This window comes from Lethenteron reissneri, unplaced genomic scaffold (genome assembly GCF_015708825.2).
Source record: "Lethenteron reissneri isolate LAM-NWPU_2019-01 unplaced genomic scaffold, ASM1570882v1 scaffold_1717, whole genome shotgun sequence".
In the NCBI taxonomy this organism is placed as follows: Eukaryota; Metazoa; Chordata; class Hyperoartia; order Petromyzontiformes; family Petromyzontidae; genus Lethenteron; species Lethenteron reissneri.
In genome coordinates, this window is record NW_026891462.1 from 1 (window position 1) to 26,159 (window position 26,159).

At 48.4% G+C, this 26,159-nt stretch overlaps 1 pseudogene; it reads right to left on the bottom strand.

Moving 5' to 3' along the window:
• Window positions 1-214: 214 nt before the first annotated feature.
• Window positions 215-10,276, bottom strand: LOC133339264 (sulfotransferase 1 family member D1-like; annotated as a pseudogene).
• Between the last annotated feature and the right edge of the window lie 15,883 nt (window positions 10,277-26,159).

Consider the following 26,159-nt stretch of genomic DNA (forward strand, 5'->3'; position numbering starts at 1 on the left):
CACCCATTCGTGTTCTGTGCCGGGCTTTATAGGTGCTGTTCGCTAACAGCACTTGCCCCAACAGTCTGTTAAGGCTACATTTTGAATCTTTGTACCTACATGTGTATGTGTGCGTGTTCATGGTGCAATTAAGTTGCAGGCCACGTGAAATGAATTCGGTTCCTCACTACCGGTATAGTAGTGGGGGACCAGCAGAGACTGTGGTTGCAATAACCCAGGTGCCTTCACCATTGCCGGTCATGAAACGATGCAGGTATTCCTCCCAGGTGCCGGGCTCCGGATGGTGCTTGTTCATTCGTGCGAAGTGGAAGGAGGATAGGGCGTTGTCCTTGGCATTACGTGCGACGTAGATCGCCTGCGGAGGAGATATCAAATATAGGAGTTGTGGAGAGTGACACAGGGAGACGCTAGACTAAACTCCAATTTGTGGTGGCGTCGTTTGCGTGTTCCAATGACCCTCATAGCTACTTCGCCTGGAGTCTTGTACTCCTGGTAGTGTCTCGCTTGGCGAACATGTCTGGGGAGGGGGGAGGTTGCAGATAAATAGCTCTCCGAAAAAAAACCCTTTAGAATCGGTGAGAAATATACATATCTTGGGTACCTCACCGGACAAGGTATACATGGACAACCCTCTGGAACCAGGCCTGGCGATGGTGCTTGCCGGCAAGTGTCTGGTCGTGGCTAAGGGCGGAGCCAGCCAAGCCTCAGAGAGAAATTGTGCTGTGACTGTTCCACCTGAAGACGGAAGCTTGTGTTGCCTCTGAAACGTCGTGATTTTTTTTCTATTATTTCTTATATTATTTGTATTATTTATTATTAATTGTTTACCTATGTGACTTTACCGAAAGACCTAAGAGTACGCCTCAGAGAATATAAGCCGGGTCCCGAGAGGGATCACGGTTGTTGTTGTTGTTCATCCTGGAAGAAACCTTCGCCTACGTTCTACGTTTTCCGTTCAACGAGTCTCCAACACGTGCACCTGGAACCGAGTTGTGGTCACGGTCCGTAGTAGCAAGTTACATTACAATTAGTGTAGTTAGCCTGGTGGTCACCACCATTTTGTGTTTCCATTAAGGGGAAGTTACCCCGTGTGTTGGAGTTAAATAAATGTGTTGCCTCCAAGTATACATCTGCGACTCAGTTGAACTCACTACAGATGTAACAAATACAGGGGCATCTCCCTTAGTGTGGTAGGAAATATCCTGGCAAGGATTATTCAACATCACCTTGCCAGGCACGCTGAGGAGAGGATTGTGGAGCCCCAATGCGGTTTCAGACCAGGGAGGTCCTGCACAGATGCCATATTCTCTGTCCGTCTGCTACAGCAGAGGTGTAGGGAATTCCAACAAGAACTACCTGGTCAAGGCCTATGATACCATCACCAGGACAGGCCTCTGGACCGTTAATGATTGCTTATAATAAATAAGGGTCTTCATAAATGTGGGTAGGCACGAGTGAAGCTACATGGCCAGGAGTCGGAGCCATTCCCTGTTTACCTTAGGTGCAATAAGGATGTCCTCTGACTCCCACATTATTTAACATCATTTGACCACGTAGTTCAAGAATATTTCATGGCTATACCTGATGTTACAATTGGATGTTGATCGATGCCTGCGTGCGGTCTAGGGATGGCTCCCTATTGATGAACTATGTTACGTATGCTGATGATCTGGTGATTGTTGTTCACTCAGAGGAGGAGTTGGAGATACTCCTTTTGAACCTGGAGCATGCAACTAAAAAGTGGAACATTACCATCAGCCCAACCAAAACTAAGCACCTGCCTGGGTATTTTGTGCCATCAAACACTCCACCCCTCAGCACCCCATTGGTGATGGAACAGTTGTGGAGAGTGAAGAGTTTCCCATACCTGGAAATGTGTGCTAAAAGCCAGCTCTGGTTTGACAACAGGGTTCTCCCTCTGAATCAGTTGGGCGGCTTTATATTTTAATCGGCTGTGTAATGCTGTGTGGAAGCTACCTGGTCTGTCATTCCACACGAAGCTTCAGGTCTTCTCGGCCACAATCATGCCCTCCCTTCTATATGCATGTGAAACGTGGACCCCTCTAATGGAACATCTGTGCCAGTTAAAACCATTCAGGCTTACAAATCCTTGAACAATCTGGACACATTCCAATCAGTGAGCTCCTCTGGCAGGCAAGGTTGTGTTGGCTCGGTCATGTAGGCCACATGGCATGCTCCCACATGCCCGAGCAGCTTAGATGGGGCTAGACCAGCATGACAAGGGCTGGAGAAGAGATGAACTGCTGCGGTACTGGAGCATGTGGAGCTGAGTAGACTTGCAGAAAACTGGTACCAGCAGTGTCAAGATCCGCCTTTATGGAGCACTGAGGTCAGCAGAGCGACGCTCACAACAACGAGCGGCCCATTGGGCCGGTAAAACGCTGCAAGTTAGTACAGTAGCGGGCACAGGTGGTGCATTTGCCAGTCATCTCAGTCAGTCAACCCATGACACCTACTGGGTCTGTCCCGTGACCTCCGGTCAGCGAGCCTTTGACAAGTCACGTGGTCTCATAGTGCACCAGGTCTGGCACAGTCGCCGTGGTGACGTCACCGTGACTGAGTGGCGTTTGGCAGGTATTGGTGATGATGGTGATGATGATATTGGTGATGGTGTTGAAAGTGATGGCGGTGATGATGATGGTGTTGATGATGGTGGTTGTCACATAGTAGGAGGTTGTGGAAAATCCGTTTTCTGGGAGAAAGGGAGGAGAGATGGAACCACTTGCACGGAATAATTAAAAAGTATAAAAATGTGCAGCAAGTTGGGCTATTATATTTGGAACAGGTGGAAGACCAGATTCCATCAAAGTGTTAATCACTATTGAGCGACCCAACCTAGCCCAGCTTCCTATAAATAGGGACCCCCCCTCCAGCCCCTAACACACAATAGTGGTGGAGAGTCAATGCAGGATGAGCCCAGACGCATGCATTTCTGACTCGGGCTCTAGCCAGCAATGGAGAGAGGATCGGTCCAGTAAGAAGCAGCTCGGCAGTACTATGGACTGTGCCGTTAGAGCGCTGATCTGAAAATAAGTGTCTTTTTTATAATGAACCAAAGTCTATATTAGCATTCCCTGCGTGAATTTCAGTGGACGCCCGGTGGGGAGCAGGGACGGGCAAGGACATTCAGCAGAATGGGAGGGGAGAGGAGCGCAAGCAGGTTGCCTCTAGCGCTACCTTTTGGTGGGAAGGAGCGAGCAGGTGCCTGGCTGGCAGAGGTCGCAAACGGGTTTTGATTCCTTACCCGTACCCGTACCCGCCGCACCAGGGTCGCAAATGGGTACCCGTACCCGGCCGGGTACAGGTAGCCGTATCCTACCCGTACCCTACCCGAAATGAGTGACAAACGGTTACTCACCAGTGACTAACGGCCTACCCGTACCCGTACCCGGCCGCACCAGGGTCGCAAATGGCTACCCGTACCCGTACCTGGCTGGGTACGGCTAGCCGGGTATTGGGTAGGGCACGGGTATCGGGTACCCGGTTGCGACCTCTGCTGGCTGGCTTCCCCTCTGCTATGGCGACGATGTCAGGCCTGTGGTGGCCCACAGACGCGCACCACAGCCCTAACAGGAGTCGGGGTTGTGATAGGATTTTACCCTTTCAACTGGTACAAAAACTGACACCTTTATACAAGGCATCATGTTTGCAATAAACACAAAGCTGTCTCGGGTGGACCAATCAACTTCAAGGACAGTGCATATCATTATCATTATCAGAGTTTTTCTTTTGTTTGAATTTTGACTGCTTGTGTTGTGGTTATTGCAAACATGATGCCTTGTATAAAGGTGTCAGTTTTTGTACCAGTTGAAAGGATAAAAACCTATCACTATATTTTGCCACTGGTAAAGGAGGTATCATAGTGAGGAGTTGGGGTTGCTTGTGAATGCAGCCCAAAGTGGGTAAATGCCATCTAAGACTTTAAGTGCCTTAAGGGTGTCTGAGTTTGGAAATGCGTAGGCTTAGGTGTGAGTGTCAGGATGAAGGGGTCCTCCTGAAACATGTTGTGAGTGCACCACCCAGGTGAAAACTTGTAGGGTGGCTTGTCTAAAATTAAAGGCAGACCAACCCTATTGTATCGCCTCAGGTGGATGGTCTCGATTTCTCTCGATAGACTCGAACCCACAATATACACGGACGTGACCTGGCTGACCAAAATATTATAGTGATGCCAATTAAGGTGAGACTGCAAAGGCAAGCAAGAGACTAAGTGTGGTGGTGATGGTGGTGGTGATGGTGGTGATGGTGGTTGTGGTGATGGTGGTGGTGATGGTGGTGGTGATGGTGGTGATGGTGGTGTAGGTGATGGTGGTGGTGGTGATGGTGGTGATGGTGGTGGTGGTGATGATGGTGGTGATGGTGGTGATGGTGATGGTGGTGATGGTGGTGGTGATGGTGGTGATGGTGATGGTGGTGGTGGTGGTGGTGATGGTGGTGGTGGTGATGGTTGTGGATGGTGGTGGTGATGGTGGTGGTGGTGGTGGTGGTGATGGTGGTGGTGGTGGTGGTGATGGTGGTGGTGATGGTGGTGATGGTGGTGGTGATGGTGTGGGGTGGTGGTGGTGGTGGTGGTGGTGGTGATGGTGATGGTGATGGTGGTGGTGGTGGTGATGGTGGTGGTAGTGATGGTGTGGCGATGGTGGTAGTGATGGTGGTGGTGGTGGTGGTGATGGTGGATGGTGGTGGTGTGGGTGATGGTGGTGATGGTGGTGATGGTGGTGGGGGTGGTGATGGTGGTGATGGTGGTGATGGGTGGTGATGGTGGTGGTAATGGATGGGGTGGTGATGGTGGGTGATGGTGGTGGTGGTGGTGGTGGTGGTGGTGGTGATGGTGATGTGGTGGTGATGGTGGTGATGGTGGTGGTGGGATGGTGGTGGGGATGGTGGTGATGGTGGTGATGGTGGTGATGGTGGGGGTGGTGATGGTGGTGGGGTGGTGATGGTGATGGTGGTGATGGTGATGGTGGTGGGTGATGGTGGTTGGTGATGGTGATGGTGGTGATGGTGATGGTGGTGGTGATAGTGATGGTGGTGGTGATGGTGATGGTGGTGGTAATGGTGATGGTGGTGGTGGTGGTGATGGTGGTGATGGTGGTGGTGGTGATGGTGGTGATGGTGGTGATGGTGGTGGTGGTGGTGATGGTGGTGATGGTGGGATGGTGATGGTGGTCCACCTTGCAATCGTTGTCCCAAAATGAGGAAGGCACCAGCTGGTAGGGCAGGTGAGTCTTAATTGTGCGAGGAGACGGCAAATCATTCAGCACCTCCACTCCTGGAGATACACGTGACCAGGAACATCACAATCACAATCAGAATATTTAAACTAAACTTTTTTTACTTTGCCAGTTCTAAGGATCTTCATTTCAAAGCGACCTGGTCATCATAGCTCAACAAATGGCGGATTATCATCATCACGTGGAAATTCATAGCAGCAGCCAAATAACTCTAGACGCGTGATTTTCATTCTAAATGTGGAAAGGAAAAACTGGAGGACCCCTAGAAAAAACCTCGCGACTATGGCGAGAGAGAGAAAGAGACACATACTCCAAATATAAAGCAGACGTTTGGCTTGGAGTCGAACCTACGATCTCCTCTATACCAGGCGAGGTAGCTAAAATCTCCTAGCCAATGTGCCGATGAACTTCGCCACTATGTATTCATAGTGGAGGAATCCGATGAGTTTTAAAGCTCTGTTTCAACGAATTGGCTTATATGGGATAATAAAACTCCATATATAGAGCATGGCATTGTCAGGGTCGGGATCGAACCCACCAGCTCCAGTATACTTGGTGAGGTAGTTAACATCTCCTAACCATCGTGGCGCCCAAGATCATTCCTCATCATAACGACACATGTACGTGATCTAACCCAAAGGCACCATTATTATGAATCAGTCATTCTAATTTATTTTGGATGCAATCATTTTTTCAAAAAAGCTGCATTGCTCAGTGGGGCCTTACCTGGTAAAATAAAAAAAGGAAATAGTTTAGTTTTAGTACGGGTCTCTATGAGTCACTATGAATATGGGCCTCGCAGTATGGGTCTCAGTATGGGACTGTGGGTGTCTGAGTGTTTCTCTATGAGATTGGGTATATGCGGATGAGTCTCTAAGCCTCTGTCATTCTTTGAGTACGTTTTTTTATTTTCTATGAGTATGGGTATCTATGGGTCTCTACAAATAGGTCTCTATGGGCCAGGTCACATCTGAAATAGAGATGGTAGCTCAATTCGGGACTTACACCTGGTAAAAGTAAAACATAAATAGTTGAGTTTGGTTCGCTGCTGCCATCACCCTTGCGAGGCGTCATGAAATTCAAGCCCGTCCACTCCATGAAGACGATCCTCTCGTACACGGGGCCGCGTTTGCAGTGTTCCACGTCCACTCCACTCTGAATCAGATCCACGATCTCCTGGGTCCACGTGGTGCCTAGAGGGGTGGGGGGGTGGGGGTGGGCAAAGGGGTGGGGGCAAGATGAAGGTGGTGATGATTATGAATCTGGTAGTTGTGGTGTTGATTATGATGGTAGCTGTGGTGGTAACGGTGGTGGTGATGAAGATGGTGGTCATGATAATTAGGAATGTGGTAGTAGTGGTGATGATGTAGTAGTGATGATGGTACTAGCAGTGATCGTGATGAATGTGTTGATGATGGTGGTGATGATTATTATGAATGTGGTAGTAGTGCTTTTGATTGAAGCAGTGTTGGTGATGAAGGTGGTGGTAGTGTGGTGGTGATGAAAATGCTGGTGATGATGACGATGGTGGTGGTGGTTACGATGATGAATGTGGTAGTCGTGGTGTTCTATGAATAGCTCCCAATTAGTTAACTATGTTCTATATGCTGATGATCTGGAGATTGCAGCTCACTAAGAGGAGGGTTTGGAAGTGCTGCTGTTCGAACTGGAACATGCCACTAAGAAGTAGGACATTACTATCAGCCCCACCGAAACTAAACACCTACCTGGGTATGTTGTGCGATCAAACACTCGACCGCCTCAGCTCCCGTTTGGTGATGGAGCACTTGTGGAAAAAGTGGAGATTTTTCCATTCCAGCTTATGACCAGCTCCAGTTTATATGCAGAGGTCTCAATCTGAATCAGTCAATCGACATATTATCATCGGCTGCGTAAAACTGCATGGAAGTTACCTGGTCTGGCACCCACATGAAGGTTTGGGTCTTCTCGGCTATGGTCATGTGCTCCTTTCTCTATGCTTATGAAACGTAGACCTCCTACTGGGACATCTTTGCTGGTTATAAACATTTAGCATGGCCTGCCTACGATCCATCCTGAGTTTAACCAGCTGGATTGTCTGAGGAGCTCACAAATCCTTGAAAGATCTGGACACAGTCTCATCGGTGAGCTCCTCCGGCAGGCAAGGCTGCGTTGGCTGGTCATGTATCCCGCATGCCCAGTCATCGCACGCCTAACCAACCTTTTTTCAGCCGAGATAGGAGGCTAAACGGGCGCGGCACGGGCTAGAGAAAAGATGGATGTGGTACAGCAGGACGTGGAGCTGAGTGGCTTGCCCGATGACTGGTACCAGCGGTGTCAAGCTACTGGACAGCTAGAGGCAGTCGTCAACAACGGAGGGCGGAAGAGCGACGCTCGCAACAACGAGCGGAGCGCCAGGTGGCTAAAGGACAGCAAGTTGGCACAGTAGGGGGCACAGGCGGTGCATCAGCCAGACGTATCAATCAGTCGACCAAGGCAACTGGGTCTGCCCCGTGACCTCCTGCTAGCGGGCACTGACACTTCACGTGGTCTCAAAGTGCACATAGCCTGCCACAAGCGTCGTAGTGGACGTCACCGCCACTTCGTGGCGAATGGCGGTTGTTGATGGTCGTGGTTAGGATTATTATGAATGTCGTAGTGGTGATAATGGTGAATGGTGGTAGCAGTGGTCGTGATGAAGATGGTCGTGGTGATGAAAGTGGTGGTGTGGATGATGATTACACTATGTAACACAAATTTGTTCCTGGGTAGTGAGGGTTATTTCGTAATTGCTTAGCCTAAAAAGTATAGAAAATAGTTTTTCCACACAAATTTAGCTTTTGTGACCAGATTTATAAGTGAGTAGCTTTTCGAGATGGTTCCTTTCCACAGAAACCTCGGTTCGCTGTGGTAGTGCACCTTGGTGTCTAAATCTTTTGTAGTAATTTTTGCATTACTTTAGTATAAATACAAGTTAATCTTGATTCATTTGTGATTTTTTTCTGACGTCATGTGAACGACAAGACACAAATTAGCCCGTTTTCTCATTTAAAATATGTAATTTGCAAAATATAACTGTCTTGATCACTAAAAAAAAAGGTTTGTGGGGAATAATAGCCATTTTCTGTACTTTTGAGGCATACACAATTAGGAAATAACACTTACTACTCAGGAATAAACATTTTTTTGTTACACAGTGTTATGAATGTGGTATTTGTGATGATGATGGTGGTGGTCGTGATGAAGGTGATGGTGATGATGTTGAAGGTGGTGGCGATTGTAATGATGACCGTATTAAGGTTGCAGTGGTCGGATTATATAATAATTGTGGTAATTTTTATGATGATGTGATGATTATGATGATTACGAAGGTGGTGATTGTGGTGGCGGTGGCAGTGTTGGTTGTGATGATGATGAAGGTGGTGGTGATTATGAGTATCGTTTTAAGATAGTGGTGGTGGTGATTATAATAATGATAATCGTGGTAATTTTGATGATGGAGATGATGATGATGATGATGATGTAAATGATTATGATTGTCATCGCGATTGTGGTGATGATTCTGTTAATACTCACCCGCCTTGGGGTAAGTTGATATCAGTGAGGGTCTCCGGGCCTGGCTTTAAACGACTCCACCAGTGTTCCAGTCCTTCGCTATGAAGTCCAGCATGGAGGACTCCATTGCACCGGCAACACTTGTTGGGCCTCTCCATACCAGCAGCTCAGCAAGTAGGATGCTGGGAGAGATGGGAGCAGATGAGGAGGAAAGAAAACCGTTGGTTGAGTAGTCTGACCAGATATTGATCCGGAGGACTTCGTTGGGGACAGCACAGGAAACCTGGGTTCGAGTCAGAGTTTCGTTTACATTGGTGCTCATCATTGATATTCTGCCATGCTACACACTGCCAATGAAAGCCCCTTGTGCTGCACACAGTCCTCAACTTACGAACACCCAACTTACAAACACCTGCACTTACGTACCAGCTTTCTTTTATTATATGTTTTACATTCACTTACAACGCGCACTTCCAGTTGCAATCTGGGCATGCTTGCCTGCACACTTGTTGAGTGTGTTTGTGTGAAGGTGAGTGTGTGCCTAGCCACCGCATGCCTAAACAGCTTTTGTTCGGCTGGATCGAGGGGGCTAAACGGGCGCGGCACGGGCTAGAGAAGAGATGGAGTGATGTGGTACAGGAGGACGTGGAGCTAAGTGGACTTGCCGATGACTGGTACCAGCGGTGTCAAGATCGGCCTCTGTGGAGGAGGCTCGTGAAGGATGCTACTGGGCAGTTGGAGGCAGTCGCCCTCCAACAACAACGGAGGGCGGAGGAGCGACGCTCACAACAACGAGCGGAGCGCCGGGTGGCTAAAGCACAGCAAGTTGGCACAGTAGGGGCACAGGCGGTGCATCAGCCAATCATCTCGGTCAGTCGACCCGTGGCACCTGCTGGGTCTGCCCCGTGACCTCCTGCCAGCGGGCATCGACACTTCACGTGGCCTCAAGGTGCACTTGGCCTGGCACAAGCGTCCTGGTGACGTCACTGCCACTTAGTGGCGAATGGCGGTTGTTGTTGTTGTATGGGGGAGTGGTAGTGCATCGGTTCAATTTATGCTCATGGTCAAAACTAATGACAGTCATCTTAAGCGGTCCTGGTGCCTCCACCTCAAATGATTAAATGGTGCGGTGTGCAAAAAAAATCTCAACTGGGGAGACAACAGCGGCCGTACGTGGTGCTGGCCACAAGCCTCCTCACGTGCTGTTACCGCCATTTCCCACGCGCGCGAATCAGCAGCGGCGAGGTCGTCTCTTCGTGGCTCCAACACGCCGACCTCTATCACGGCTATCCCAGCTCCATCTCAGCAGCCAGTGCTGCCGCAGTGGCCAACAAGCTGGCATGACGGTTGCCACGCGATCGGCGCGCTTTCTCCGATGATAGCGGTGGTGCGAGTACGGGATCCTCGCGCTTATCCGCTGGCCGATCTCCCCTGCACTCAACCCCCGGGGCTGTCTGAGGAATCACCTCTTCATCGTCCTCCTCCATCAGAAGACGTCCTGGTGAGTTGTCTTCGTCTTGTAAACATTTTACCTACGCTAAGGCGGTAGCTTTGCTATTATTTTTCACTTCTGAAGCCAGATATAGTGGTTTCCACGGAGGCACACACTTGAACTTGGAGGAAACACGTTTATTACAACACCCCAACAGGGTACTACATAACACATAACGATATAAGTGGTAACTACCACAGTTAACTCAGACCCCAACGGGATAACTTCTCATCGGAGTCAGGTCCGTAAAGTACTGCCTGACTCACGATGCCAAACATGATGACTGAATATTCTTAGGTGTTTTCGGTAAAGTCACGTAGGTAAAACATTAAAATTTATAAAGTAAAATAAAATAAAAATCACGACGTTTCGGAGCCAACACAAGTCTCCGTCATCAGGTGGAACCGTCACAGCCAGATTTGCTGCATCAAGTGAGGCAATGATTCAAGATGTAATCCCTTAAAAGCAAGTTGAGGGGAGGAGAGGGGGGGGGAGCTCATCAGAATGTGGTAGCCAATGAATGGAACGTATCAGGAGGGAGGGGGGCGGGACATGATGACTGAAAACTGAAGAGCGCGGAGACGTAGCACCATGAGTTGATTCCTGAAGACAGCCCGGATTGGCTCTCGGGACCTCCCTTATATGCCCCTTGGCGTAGCCCGGCTCCACCCCTGGCCACGCCCCCTTCTGGATCCTTCTAGAAGGTTCTGGGCTACATGTCACATGTCCCTCTCGCTACCCTCACATGGTCACGTGCCCTTTCAGGTTCACCCAGACTGTCATGTCTCACTTTCCCTCTCTCTGACCGTCACACAGAGAGAGACTCAACAATGCAAAGTTCCACCCTTTCCTCAGTAGCTGGCGCTAGATGCCGTAGTGGCTCAATATACGCCACTACAGATATGTCAATGTCAGCACGGAGGAAGACGTCGGACGATGAAGACGGCGGGGAGGTGATTCCCCAGACAGCCCTGGGGACCGGGAGCCCGGAGACAATTCTCGTGGAAGTGCTCCCTGCGGTGCAGTGTGAAACAAACTGTACCTCGACGCTGCGGCCGCCGAGAGGGGGACACTGGATCAGGAGCATGTGCCTCACGGACCTGCTGTCTGCCGCGGCGGCGCTTGTGGCTTAAATCGAAATGGAGAAGCCGGATGAAGAAGCGCCAGGGCAAGAGAGACGTGAAGACAGTCCCGCCGCCGCCACCATTTCGCGAGTGTGGGAAGCGACGGAGCCGCAGCCCGCGCGGGTGGTCGCCATTTTGTCGGTGGGGCGGGAAAACGCTCCCGCCAAATTTGATAGCCCGCCAACTTCACGCTCCGAGGTGCCACCCTGAGGAAGAAGCTGCCCTTCGTGAGGGAGTTCACGGCCACTGGGAGTTATTGGGCGACCTTCCAAAGGCGAGTCGTGGTGCATCACACACCCGGTCTACATAGTCACTTCAGGTATCTCCATCGCAGACCATGTCGGGTTCGCGAGTTGCTGGAGATAATGATGTCGCGGCGTGTGAGATGCGGGGTTTTGAGGGTGCCGGTTGGCCGTGGTGTCGAGGGCAGGGGACAGCGCTGGCGCATCAGGTTGTAGCAGCGGCAGCGGGATCGTCCACTGTTGTAGGGATGATGCAAGGTGTTGAAGTCCGGGAACTGATAGATACCGGCACATCCGCCGCCCTGATCTTTGAGTTGATTTATAGGTCGTTGCCACCGAAGTTGGCTTGTTTGGGATATGTTGATAGTTCTTGTGTCGCCGTTAATGGCGGGTGTTTTTGGTATTGTTGGCCAAATTTAAGCGACGGTCTGGATTGGTGATATTGAGTTGACGGGACCAGTGTTGGTTCAAAGTCACTGCCTTGTCTGTTGGGGACTCATTTTTTAAGAAAATGTCCCTTAAAATACTAATTAACCAGGGTTGTTTTGAACTGCCATCGGGGCATCGGTTGGCGTTTTTGTTGGCCCTGACTCGGTTTGCGTATGGCGAATGCTACGGTGTGGTGTTAAGTGTAGAATAAACGTTGTTGCTCTTAATAGTGTCTCTGAAATGATTCACTACACTAGTAAAGCACACTGGTGTGTGGAGAGCCAAGCACAACATTACAATCTGAGTACGACGTTTCGCCAGTAATTACAACTGGCTTCATCAGGCGACAGTCAGATTTGTGGAGAAGTCCACCTGTTTCGTTCCTTATATAGAGGCGTAGATGTGGTGATCACACTTCTGCGCTCTTGCGCAAATTGGGGGGGGGGAATTAATGAGCCAATGTACATTATGCATTTGCATTATGAGAGCTTTTTGATCCTGTCTTTCCTATACATTATGTGTATTAAAAATAGCCGTACCAACGGTAATCCCTATTGAAGTATGGTGGCCTGTATAGACATGCATTTATACGATGTATAATTTGATGATTCGCTTCCACACAGCACTGAGTCTGTAGCTATCCGAATGGTTTTAAATTATTTTTATTTATTTCAATTATGATATTGGTCGCGAAAGCCTACGTGTTAAACTGACTCACCTCCATGGGGAGGATACTTTTCTTCAAACTAGAAAGTAGGAGAAACTTCAAATTAAGCGGATGAAGTTGTTGTCTTCACTGGTGTTCCTCAAAAGATGCAGAGATTCAAAGGTAATACCACACGCAGTTAAATAAACTCATCAAATTGTCACTTAAAGACAATCAAATACTACATGAAGCTAGTGAATTGTTGCTAAAGAGAGAATACAGCACAATATAAGTGAATTAAGTTACATTTCGAAATCACTAATGTCCTTACACGTAAAAATTAGTAAGAGTGTCTACAGATCACTGAAATATAATTGACACAATGACACAACAATCAGCTGATATGAACATGACTAACGTTGAATTATCCAGCGATATGGTTTCAGTCCTGTCTAAAGGTCTAAACTTTGCTGTTGCCCCACGTACAATCCCTGTCGATGAGATAATTGCTGAAGTGAAATTAGCAGTTAGACATCTCCCCCCATAATCAATCTGAGATGACTAGGCATGAGGTTGCCAAAAAATTTGAGAACAGAAAATTGCCAAAAACAAATATTAACTTCAATGAAGCAAAGCCTTAAGATAAATTTCGATTTAAGCTTTCGTGACTGCAGGGATTCATCTTCTTGGTTCTTTCGGTAAAGTCACGTAGAAGGGAAGTAATAAAACAATAAAATAAAACATAATAAAATAAAATATGTTTTATTTTTATTGTTTTATTACTTCCCTTCTACGTGACTTTACCGAAAGAACCAAGAAGCCTTAAGATAATTGAGAGCAAATAAGATAATGGCCGATCGACTGTTGTGATGCCCCGTGAGGACTATGATAATAAAATCAAAGATTTACTCAATCAAGGTACCTACCTTAAAATTAAACGAGACCCAACCAGCACCTTGGAACGTAAAACAACGGCAATCATTGCCAAGTCATTAATTCCCAAGGAAGAGCAATCAATACCTTATCAAACCAAGGGCATAAAAACCACCAAGACTTTATGGGCTACCAAAAATTCACAAACCTGATGTCGTATTAAGACCCATAGTGCAATAGGCTCTGCCACATACAAATTTTCACAATACGTAATGAAACAAATACAGCCCTACATCGGTAGGACCTATTCGTTCATCAAGAACTCTAAACATCTCTTAAATATAATTAAATATATTAAGCTTAACCCTAATGATATTCTCTTAAGTTTTGATGTGACTTCTCTGTTCACGAGGGTTCCGGGCAACGAGTCAATTAATTACTCGACGCTCTGGTAACAAACAAAGGTTTAGCCAGAGATATCCCAAGACGAGCTGAACACTATCTAAAGAACACCTGCTTTTTGTGGAAAGGTGACTTCTATAAACAAAAGGAAGGAGCAGCAATGGGCTCTCCATTGTCTCCAGTGATAGCGAATTTGTACATGGAAGATTTTGAAACAAGCGCAATAGCTTCAAGCACACTATAACCCTCTGATTTGTTTAGATATGTGGATGACACATTGGTGGCCTGGCCACACGGCAAAGATACACTTAAATAATTTCGAAATGATCTCAACTCGCAAAACCCATCCATCCAGTTCACCATGGAAGTGGAAGCTGACAGAACTCTACCATTTCTGGATATTCTGCTCGGACGGGATAGAAATGGTAAAAAACACAGTGCTTCCCGAAGAAAACACATACTTACAACTATCTGAATGCAGTCACACCATCACCCCGCACAGAAATCTTCTCTTATCAAGACGCTCATTCATCGAGCTAAAAAGTGTCAGATGGTGACAGTCTGAGAAATGAAATTAAACATGTTAAAGAAGCACTGCAAATGCACGGTTACAATGATGCACACATCAACAGGGCATTGAATGTCAAAACCAAATCAAATAACACGAGCATTGAAACTGCCCAAGTAATTAAAACGATCAAATACCGTACATTGCGGGAGTGACTGATAAACTAGCCAGATGTTTGGAAAAAACAAAATATCCGAATAAATACAGAAATGAATACCTGGTACAAAGATGTATTACCGAAGCTATGAACAGAAGGTGCGTACAGGATTAACTGCAATGCTATGTTGGGCGAACAGGACGAATGATCAGCACGACACTAAAATAACATCAGAGAAATATTAAATACTCCCAAATACAACTGTCAGAACATGCGTGCCAACAAGGACATTCAATTGATTTTGATAACGTTAAAGTTCTGTGCAAAACTAGCTACTACTGGCCAAAATAATTAGAAAATGTATCGCAATTGAAGGAAATATGTTTTTTAACCGTTCGGATAGCTACCGACTTAGTGCTCTGTGGAAGCTAATCATTAAATAATACATTGGTTAAATGCATTGCCTATACAGGCCACCATACTTCAATAGGGATTACCGTTGGTACGGCTATTTTAATACACACACTGGGCAGGAAGGACAAGATCATTGGGCTCGCATAATTTACGTTGACTCATTAACCCCCCCCCCCTCCCCACTTTGCACAAGAGTGCAGAAGTGTGGTCACCACATCTACGCCTCTATATAAGGAACTAAACAGGTGGACTTCTCCCCAAATCTGGCTGTCGCCTGAGGAAGCTAGTTGTAATTACTGGCGAAACGTCGTACTGAGATTGTAATGTTGTGGCTTGGCTCTCCAACACACCGGTGTGCTGTACTAGTGACGAATTGGCACGTTCTGTTTACTTGACAATCCTTACTAGTGGGCTGTGTCGGGATGTTGACGAGTTTTAACGACACATTTATATATTTACGCGATCTAACCCCCAAAAAACACTCTATTATGCATGATATTGGTCATGAAAGCAGACGTGTAAAACTTTATGGTTCTCTGTGCGAGTCTGTGTGTCTCTGTGTGAGTTTATGGTTCTCTGTGCGATTCTGTGGGTCTCTGTGCAAGTCGGTGGGTCTCTGTGTGAGTCTGTGGGTCTCTGTGTGAGTCTGTGGGTCTCTGTGTGAGTCTGTGGGTCTCTGTGGTGAGTCAATGGGTCTCTGTGAGTCTATGGGTATCTTTGTGAGTCCAAACGTATGAACCACCGGACACGGATGAACACATGCACACTTTTGAGCATTTGAATGCAGATGAACACCTGGACACGCATGAACCACCTAAACCCGGATGAACAAATTGACACAGATGAACACCCGACACGCATGAACATCTGAACAAGAATGAACCACCTTAACGCAGACGACGAACCAACCCCCACGCTTGAGATCCCACAGCTTTTGACTTGCGGCTCAACGGTGGCGCGATGCGATGCCAAACTCCCCCCGACGCCGGCAAACTGAGAGCCCAGAGCGGATGGGGACCTCGCCTACACGACACAAGCCACGGTGCCTCACAGGTAAAGGGGTTGTGTGGGGCTGTGGGTGAACTCCCGTTTGCGTTGCTGCTTAAGAATCAGAGTGGAAGGTGCAGGGGGTGTGGGGTGGCTGTGACTTCGCGCTGTGCTGACTGAGTACACTGCGTCCCCACTCAGACCCACTCTGACCCACTCTGACCCACTCACACACAAAGGCAGAGATCCCCCGTATAGCCTGCAACAGGCCGTTGGGGTAAGTGCTGTTAGCGAGGATCTCCTTTGCTTATAGATTTGAAGCTTTCGTGACTGCAAGGATTCATATTCTTAGGTTTTTTAGGTAAAGTCACGTAGGTAAACATTACAATTAAAATTAATAAAAGTAAAATAATAAAATAAAATAAAAAATCATTTTATTTTATTTGTATATTATTTTACTTTTATTAATTTTAATTTTTTACCTACGTGACTTTACCGAAAAAACCTAAGAATATGAATCACCTTTACTGATACACAAAAGCGAAGATCCCCATATAGCCTTCGATAGACAGTTGGGGAAAGTGATGTTAGTAACGAGAAGCAGCACCTATGAAAATCGGCACTGTGGCACACGAAGGGGTGGGTGGTCAGCAACCACGCCCGGCCGCCTTTGTCTCCCCAGTGGTGATGTTTACTACACAGCACGGCAGTTACTCATTTGAGGCTGAGTAGACCTAGGGCAGGAGGTGTTAGTGGCCCTGAGTGAGAATCGAACTCGAATTGTAGCGGGTTTTGTAACGCAGCGTAGCGCTAACCGCTGCACCACCGCTCCCCATTTCCACACTTTTCAACCCCACCATCACGTGACCTGCTTTTCAGAGACTCAACTTGGATGAACCCATTCACACTGCGAGGGGTATAGAGATGGGGGGGGGGAGGTTATCGATTTTAACAACCCTACATTGAACCCAGAATCTCGGCGCAGACTACTAAGTGGGTGACCCGGTGGCTAGGAGATGTTAACTACCTCGCCTGGTTTACAGCAAGTTGTGGGTTTCACCATTGGAACCTCATTTGCCAGCAAAAAATATTATAGTTGGATTTTTTACCCTTTTACCTGGCAACAAAACTGACACCTTTTTTACAAGGAGTCATGTTTGCATAGACCACAATACCTGCAGTCATAATGCGCGTCATCTGGTCCAACACCATGTGAGACTAGGCTCTAAGGAAAGCCGTCTCGGGTGTGGACCAACTTCAAGGACAGTGCATACATTATCAGAGTTATGTTTTTGTTTGCATTATGACTGCAGGTATTGTGGTCAATGCAAACATGACTCCTCGTAAAAAAGGTGTCAGTTTTTTGTGCCAGATAAAAGGGTAAAAAACCAATTATCAACCCTCGCCTGGTTTACAGCAAGTTGTGGGTTTCAATCACGACCTTGATATCGCGGTGGCTAGGAGACGTTAACTACTGCGCCTGGTATGCAGGAGGTCGTGGCTCCGATCCTGACCCTGACGACGCAGTGGCTGGGAGACGTTAACAACCCTCACCTGCTAAACAGAGAATCCTGAGTTCGATCCCGAACTTGTAGCCTGCCTGCTGATTATTTGGAGTTTGCGTGTCTCTCTCTCTCACTTTCCACGTGGTTGCGTGGATTTTTTTTTCATGGTCCTGCAGTTTTTTGCTCCACATTCAGAATGAACATCACGGCATTTAGAATATTTGGTTGATTTAAAATTCCATGCGACGATGAAAAGCCAACGTCGTTGAGCTATCATCTGTGATGGCCAGGTCACTTCTGAAGACATTCCTGCGGAGGGAGCTGGTAGGAACGTTGGGTTGCTCGGTCAATGGCCAGGGTCAGCGTGGTGTATTCCGCAAATATGCCCGACTGTGAGGGCGGGCACAAGCCGGCGTGAGTAGGTTAAACGTTGAGTTTTATAAGGGCACCACGGGGTGAGCAGCCCCTCCCCACCCAAGCCCCACCACCCCTCCACCCCCCCACCCAGCCCCACTCTCCCCCACCAGCCCCTCCCACCCTCCCCACCCAGCCCCTCCCCACCCTCCCCTCCCTCACCACCCTCCCCACCCAGCCCCTCCCCACCCCAGCCCCACCCTCCCCCACCCAGGCCCCTGCCCACCCTCCCCTCCCCACCTAGCCCCTCCCTCCCCCACCCAGCCCCTCCCCACCCTCCCCTCTCCACCCAGCCCCACCCCTCCCATTTTTGGATGCACGACGGCCGGACGGACACAATAATCCCTTGTGGGCTGGTAAAACAGGAGGTTCCTACCAGTAAAACAGAGCTACTATTTGGCTCAGCGGGGCATTTCCTAAAATAAAAAGAGTTTATTTCTGAGTGAACTACCGTGTTCTTGCTTTAAAAGAATGAGAGTGGCTGGGGAGCTGTTTAAAAAGTAGGGAGGGTTGAAGTGTGCGTGTGTGTGTATGTGTGTGTATGTGTGTGTGTATGTGTGTGTATATGTGTGTGTGTATGTGTGTGTGTATGTGTGTGTATATGTGTGTGTGTATGTGTGTGTGTATGTGTGTTAAATCGTAGTTTAGTGGTAGTTAATTGAAGGTGGAGGGGTTACCAGCCCCTCGCACCCGTCCAGAGCCCCCGTTTAGCCACTGTGGTGGTCACAGACGCCATGAGGGGAGAGGCCATTGGCCCTCCCCCCACAGCACTGCCCACGACAGTGTTGCCCATCCGGCTCCGCGAGGAGGTAGGAGGTTCCCATAACGTGGACCCCCCTAGTGGAGCATCTTCGCCGGTTGGAAACATTCAGGCTGGCCTGCCTACGATCCATCCTGGGTTTAACCTGCAGGCTGGATTGTGTGAGGAGCTCACAAATCCTTGAAAGATCTGGGCACAGTCCCATCGGTGAGCTCCTCCGGCAGGCAAGGCTGCGTTGGCTGGTCATGTATCCCGCATGCCCAGCCACCGCACGCCTAACCAACCTTTTTTCAGCCGGAGAGAGGAGGCTAAACGGGCGCGGCACGGGCTAGAGAAAGATGGAGTGATGTGGTACAGGAGGACGTGGAGCTGAGTGGACTTGCCGATGACTGGTACCAGCGGTGTCAAGATCGGCCTCAGTGGAGGAGGCTCATGAAGGACGCTACTGGGCAGTTGGAGGCAGTCGCCCTACAACAACAACGGAGGGCGGAGGAGCGACGCTCACAACAACGAGCGGAGCGCCGGGTGGCTAAAGCACAGCAAGTTGGCACAGTAGGGGGCACAGGTGGTGCATCAGCCAGTCATCTCGGTCATCTCGGTCAGTCGACCCGTGGCACCTGCTGGGTCTGCCCCGTGACCTCCTGCCAGCGGGCGTTCGATACTTCACGTAGCCTCAAGGTGCACTTGGCCTGGCACAAGCGTCGTGGTGACGTCTCCGCCACTTAGTGGCGAATGGCGGTTGTTGTTGTTGTATGTGTGTGTGTATGTGTGTGTGTGTATGTGTAGCGGTTAGCGTGCTGCACTATGGACCTGGCGACCCGGGTTCGGTTTCCCGCTCACGGCAAACACCAGTCACGATTATCTGAACCGGTCCTGGGCCTCCCCTAGGTCGATTCAGCCTCAAATGAGTACCTGGTGCGGTGTGTAAACATCTAGACAAAGGCGGTCGGGCGTGGTGCTGGCCACCCACCCCCTCGTGTACCGTTCCGGCCTTCATAGGTGCTCGCTAACAGCACTTGCCCCTACAGTCTGTCAAGGCTATACGGGGGATCTTTGTCTTTGTGTGTGTGTGTATGTGTGTGTATGTGTGTGAGTGCATTTCCCAGCAAAAACAACCCCCTACCTCCTCGATGGTGCTGGTCTGTAACCCCCCCCCCCCCCCTTCCTTTCTCTCTCCACCCCCACTCTCCGCTCTTTCTCCCTCTCTCTACACCCTCTCATCTCTCCCCCTCTCCCCCCTCCTCTATTTGCGCTCTCCCCCCCTCTCTCTCCCCTCCTCTATTTCTCCCCATCCTCTCTATCTTCTTTTTTCTCCCCTCTCCCTCTCGCTATCCCTCTCCTCCCTCTCTTTTTTTACGATCAGTGGAAACAAGAAGATGTTCGGTATCGTCGGCACTTTGCTTCGTTCATCATTTCGTAATTTTTTAAAATAACTTTGCTTTATGTAAACCCCCACCTCTCGGTCACTCTCTCGCTCACTCTCTCGGTCACTCTCTCGCTCACTCTCTCGCTCACTCTCTCGCTCTCTCTAAGTTCTGCACTCAGCCCTTCTCGCAGTCCAACGGCCTCTGACGGGTAGCTCATAACTGCATGCAGAGCTCCCCGTCATCTGCCACCGAGCACACGGCCTCCTCCCTCTCCCCCCCTCTCTCGGAGGCTCCGGGGGACGGTGGTTGCCTTCCCCCCTCTTCTCCTTCTTCCCAGAGTTGTGCTTTTCCTGCACGCAGCCCCCTGGCCACAGCGAGCTACTGAAGCTCCGAGGCTGCAGGAACGTGCCCCTGAAGAGCGCCCAAAAGAAAGCGCTCTACACGTAGCTGCGTCAAGGCGCTGCATTCCCGGGACCTCGCCGACCTACCGGACACAAAATGGAAAGACAATTTCTCCCCCTCATTGTGGCCGACCCCCAGTGGAAATAGCCAAACGCTATGGTGACCTCCAGTGGAGATTGGCACACTGGACGTTGCCATCGGCCGTGTAACAGACTTGTGCATTTTCTGCGGTGCCAGGGAGGATCTTCCCCAACTTAATGTTCCGGCTTTTGGGGAACATCTTCAGTATCTGGGGGTGCCCTTTCTACAACAGCAGCTTTGTATACAGGATGCCTTACCTCAGCGGTCGGGAACCTGTGGCTCGCGAGCCATATATGGCTCTTCCGGTGACGGCATATGGCTCCCAGACAATTTTGAGTTGAAAAAAATAATAATAAAAAATACAAATAAAATCAGTTTGGAACTGATTTTAAAATACTTGTGATATTGCTTAATAATACTGTGTCATTTTCAAGTAAACAGAAATTAGTTTTTGAAGATAAAATTTCTCGGGTCACGGGTCCCGTGACCAGCAGTCGCATTAAAAGTAAGACACATTGAATTTATCACACGTTAAAAAAATTACTATATGGCTCTCGATGAAATATATTTAGAAATATTTGGCGTTTATGGCTCTCCCAGTCAAAAAGGTTCCCGACCCCTGCCTTACCTGGCTAGCAAGCGCCATGACCTCGCCAACTTCGTCTGAACTCAAGCAAAGATGGCGGTGTACAGGACGAGAAAAAAGATGCTGCAAGGTGACACTGACGGCTGCTCTGTGCTTCCAGTGTTCAGGGGCCTGCTCAAGGCGCGGCTCCAGCTAGACCACGCATAGCCCACACATTCCGGTGACATGCGTGTCTTCGTCGAACGCTGGGGGGGGGGGGGGGTACGGAAAAGTCCTCTGTACCAGCGTGGACGGCACCCTCATGTTCATCTTCTGAAGTGCTCGCTCGTCGGCGTGACGTGCGCGATGACCACCACCACGTGACTTTTTGTGTTGTGCGCGGTGAATCCAGTGCCACAGCGCGTGTTTCTATTGTTTTTGTGTTATTTGTTCATAGCGACTGTGTATTTCGTATCGAAATCGCCCCCAGTGCTGTTGCTACTGGTGGCAAAATAAAAGTGATTTAAAAGTCAGTAACCACCATCTCTCTCTCATCCTCTATCTCTCTCTCCGCCCTCTCTCTCCACCCTCCCCCTCTATCCACCATCTCTCTATCCCCTCTCCACCCTCTCTCTAGAGAGCATTTCTTAACCTCCACCATACCCACCTCCTCCTTCTGCTGCTCCTCGTTCCACCACTATGAGCGGTCAGAGCACAGAGTCGCAGAGCAAGGAGTATTCAGAATGCCAAATGATATTCTGAAAATGGGAATTCTAACGCTAACGACTGACGACACAGGGAAGTTCTGCCACTAGTGGATTGGCTACACAGGAAAGTTCTAACGCCAGTGGTTTAACCACACACACCAGGTCTAATGCGAGTGTGATAATTCCACATGTCACCGCCAGTGACAAGAGGGAAGACGTCCGTTCTAACGCAACTGGCTCGGCTGAAAAGCGAGGTTCCAACGCTCACCATGTCTGGGTGGCCAGAAGCAATCTCACCAACGATCTGGGCTCTAACGCCACCAACTCTGTTGAACAGCGGAGTTCTAACGCCAATGATACTGTTGCGCAGGGCAGTTCTAATGCCCTGGGATAAAATGCGTGCATATGAATGCCATCAGTGTATCTGCAGGCAGAAAATCTAACGCCAATGGCATCAATTATGACAGTCACAACGTAACACAGGGCAATTCTTACGCCCATAAAAAAGGGTGCTCAAACACCTTTATTGTAACTTGAATAAATGGTGGAATTCTAACGCCAGTGGTTTACCGACATATGCCAAAATGAAAGACATCCATTCTAACGCAAGTGATCCATCTAAACAGATCAGTTCCAACACCCATAATGAAACGCCACATTGCGTTTCTAACACCAGTGATGGAACTCTGTGTCAATTCGACCGCTGATGACGTAAGGGAACGCATCCATTCAAACGTTATTGGCTCGGTGGGCAAACAGCAGGGAGTCACGTTTACGGTGACTTTCAGACCGCAGTCCACTCACTGGCATTGACTATATATCTTTTGTATTCTCCGCAGGGAATGGAGTCTTTGCTCTGCTGCAAGTCCCCTTTCACCACTCTCCCATTGACATATTTCGTTGCTTCCTCTTAGTACCTTTCACGCGACGGGCAATGGTTTAGGGTTTAGAAGATTGTATAATAATAATAGTATAAAAGTGTAATGTTTAATATAATTAATAAGGTAATACATAGTATTGCAATTTTATAGTGAATATAAAGCAGTGTGGTATACAGGAGGGTGGGTAGAAAATACATAGTCTAATATTACAATGTATAGTCTAAGGTATATAGTAATGCAGTATATAATTAAATTATGGGTTTGTCTATGACAGTATATAGTACGGGGTAGATCCGTGTGAATAAGGAAAAGTTTAGCTGGAGGCATATTCTATTTTTTGCAACATGGAATTGTAATGTATGACTTACTGTTAGTAGCTCAGCTTATTGGAGAGTATATTTAGTATATTGATGATATTGATGTAGTTTATATTTTAGTTTTTTACGTGGTGGTTTGGCTGCTGCAGCTCCTTACTATTAAAATTCCTTTCCTTTATCACTGCTAACCCTACCTCCTCCCTTTGTTGCTGCTAATCCTACATAATGCGCGGGCGTAATATGACTTTGAGACCCCCCCACCTCCTACACATTCCACAAGTAGTGACTAATCCCATATCTGCATTCCATAAATATGCTAAATTCATCTGGTGATATGCAAATTCCTTTGTCAAGGCGCCCTTCCTCCCCTAACCCAGCTTAAATTTATGCTGCCAAGCATGGTGGTGTTCATTCAGACGCTGTCTTTCCGACAGACCTGTTCTTCACCTGAGGACGGCTGCTTGCGTTGTGGCCGAAACGTCGTGAGAATTGTATTTTATTATGTTTTATTTTTATTATCTTATTATTTCCCTTCTACGTGATGACTTTACCGAAAGAACCAAGAACATGTTACATATGTTAATGAATTGGTGATTGCTGCTCACTCAGAGGAGGAGTTGGATGTGTTGTTGGATCACTGCTGCTGGACCCACCAAAACTAAGCGCGTGTATGGGTCATTTTTTCCATCACATACTCCACCCCCTCAACTCCCCATTGGTGATGGGGCAGTTGTGGAGAGGGTGGAGAGTTTTCCATATCTGGGCAGTGTGGTCATGATCAGCTCTGGTTTGACAGCAGAGGTCTCTCTCCGAATCAGTCAAGTGGCATTATCTTTTCATCGCCTGCGTAACGCTGTGTAGAAACTACCTGTTCACCGGTCAGAAACATTTACGAATCATCCTGTGTTTAACTAGGCTGGATTGTGTGAGGAGCTCACAAATCCTTGAAAAATTTTGACAAAGTCCCATTGGTGATCTCCGGCAGGGAAGCCTGCGTTGGCTGGGTCATGTATCCCGCATGCCCAGCGACTGCATGCCGAAACAACTTTTATTTGGCTAGATAGTGGGGTTGCAGCACAGGCCAGAGAAGAGATGGAATGATGTGGTACAGGAGGATGTGGAGCTGAGTGGACTTCCCGATGACTGGTACCAGCGGTTTCTAGATCAGCTTCTGTGGAGGAGGCTCGAGAAGGACGCTACTGGGCAACAAGCGGGTGGATGACGCAATTAAAGAGAGGGGGGGGGGTGACCTCAGGTGTCGACGTCATCATGTCGCGACCGCTGGGACTGCGAGGGGGATGCCCCATTGGCTGTGGGGGTTTCCTCCTCCCTGTTGACTGCGTCCACCGTGAAGCCGCGTGACCTCGTGTGCCATCCCATGCTCGCTCGTGAGTCGCACAGCCTTGTGAGGAGTTAAGCATCGGGCGATGGCCCTAGACAGTAGTTCATGACAAATGTGTTGAGTGTTTTTGTATATTCGTGCTCATGCACTCCTGCCAACTCGCTATAGCCAAACAATGCTGTTACAAAAACACACGCGCGCGCACTTGTCACAGCTGTTGACACAGTAGGGGGGCACAGTTGTTGCAGCGGCCATCTATCTCAGTCGGTCAACCCATGGAACCTGGGTCTATCCCGTGACCTCCTGTCGGCGGGCCTTTGATACATCACGTGGCCTTAACGTGTACAGTGAGGGAAATAAGTATTTGATCCCCTGCTGATTTTGTACGTTTGCCCACTGACAAAGAAATGATCAGTCTATAATTTTAATGGTAGGTTTATTTTGAACAGTGAGAGACAGAATAACAACAACAAAATGCAGAAAAACGCATGTCAAAAATGTTATAAATTGATTTGCATTTTGATGAGGGATATAAGTATTTGACCCCTCTGCAAAACATGACTTAGTACTTGGTGGCAAAACCCTTGTTGGCAATCACAGAGGTCAGACATTTCTTGTAGTTGGCCACCAGGTTTGCACACATCTCAGGAAGGATTTTGTCCTACTCCTCTTTGCAGATCTTCTCCAAGTCATTAAGGTTTCGAGGCTGACGTTTGGCATCTCGAATCTTCAGCTCCCTCCACAGATTTTCTATGAGATTAAGGTCTGGAGACTGGCTAGGCCACTCCAGGACCTTAATGTGCTTCTTCTTGAGCCACTCCTCTGTTGCCTTGGCCGTGTGTTTTGGGTCATTGTCATGCTGGAATACCCATCCACGACCCTTTTTAAATGCCCTGGCTGAGGGAAGAAGGTTCTCAACCCAAGATTTGAACGGTAATGGCCCCGTCCACGTTCCCTTTGATGCGGTGAAGTTGTCCTGTCCTCTTAGCAGAAAAACACCCCCAAAGCATTTTCACCTCCATGTTTGACGGTGGGGATGATGTTTCTTGGGGTCATAGGCAGCATTCCTCCTCCTCCAAACACGGCGAATTGAGTTGATGCCAAAGAGCTCCATTTGGGTCTCATCTGACCACAGCACTTTCACTCAGTTGTCCTCTGAATCATTCAGATGTTCATGGGCAAACTTCAGACGGGCATGTATATGTGATTTCTTGAGCAGGGGGACCTTGTGGGCGCTGCAGGATTTCAGTCCTTTACGGCGTAGTGTGTTACCAACTGTTTTCTTGGTGACTATGGTCACAGCTGCCTTGAAATCATTGACAAGATCCTTCCGTGTAGTTCTGGGCTGATTCCTCACCGTTCTCATGATCATTGCAACTCCACGAGGTGAGATCTTGCATGAAGCCCCAGGCCGAGGGAGATTGACAGTTCTTGTGTTTCTTCCATTTGCGAATAATCGCACCAACTGTTGTCACCTTCTCACCAAGCTGCTTGGCGATGGTCTTGTGGCCCATTCCAGCCTTGTGCAGGTCTACAATCTTGTCCCTGACATCATTGGAGAGCTCTTTGGTCTTGGCCATGGTGGAGAAATTGGAATCTGATTGATTGATTGCTTCTGTGAACAGGTCTTTTATACAGGTAACAAGCTGAGATTAGGAGCACTTCCTTTAAGAGTGTGCTCCTAATCTCAGCTCGTTACCTGTATAAAAGACACCTGAGAGCCAGAAATCTTTCTGATTGAGAGAAGGTCAAATA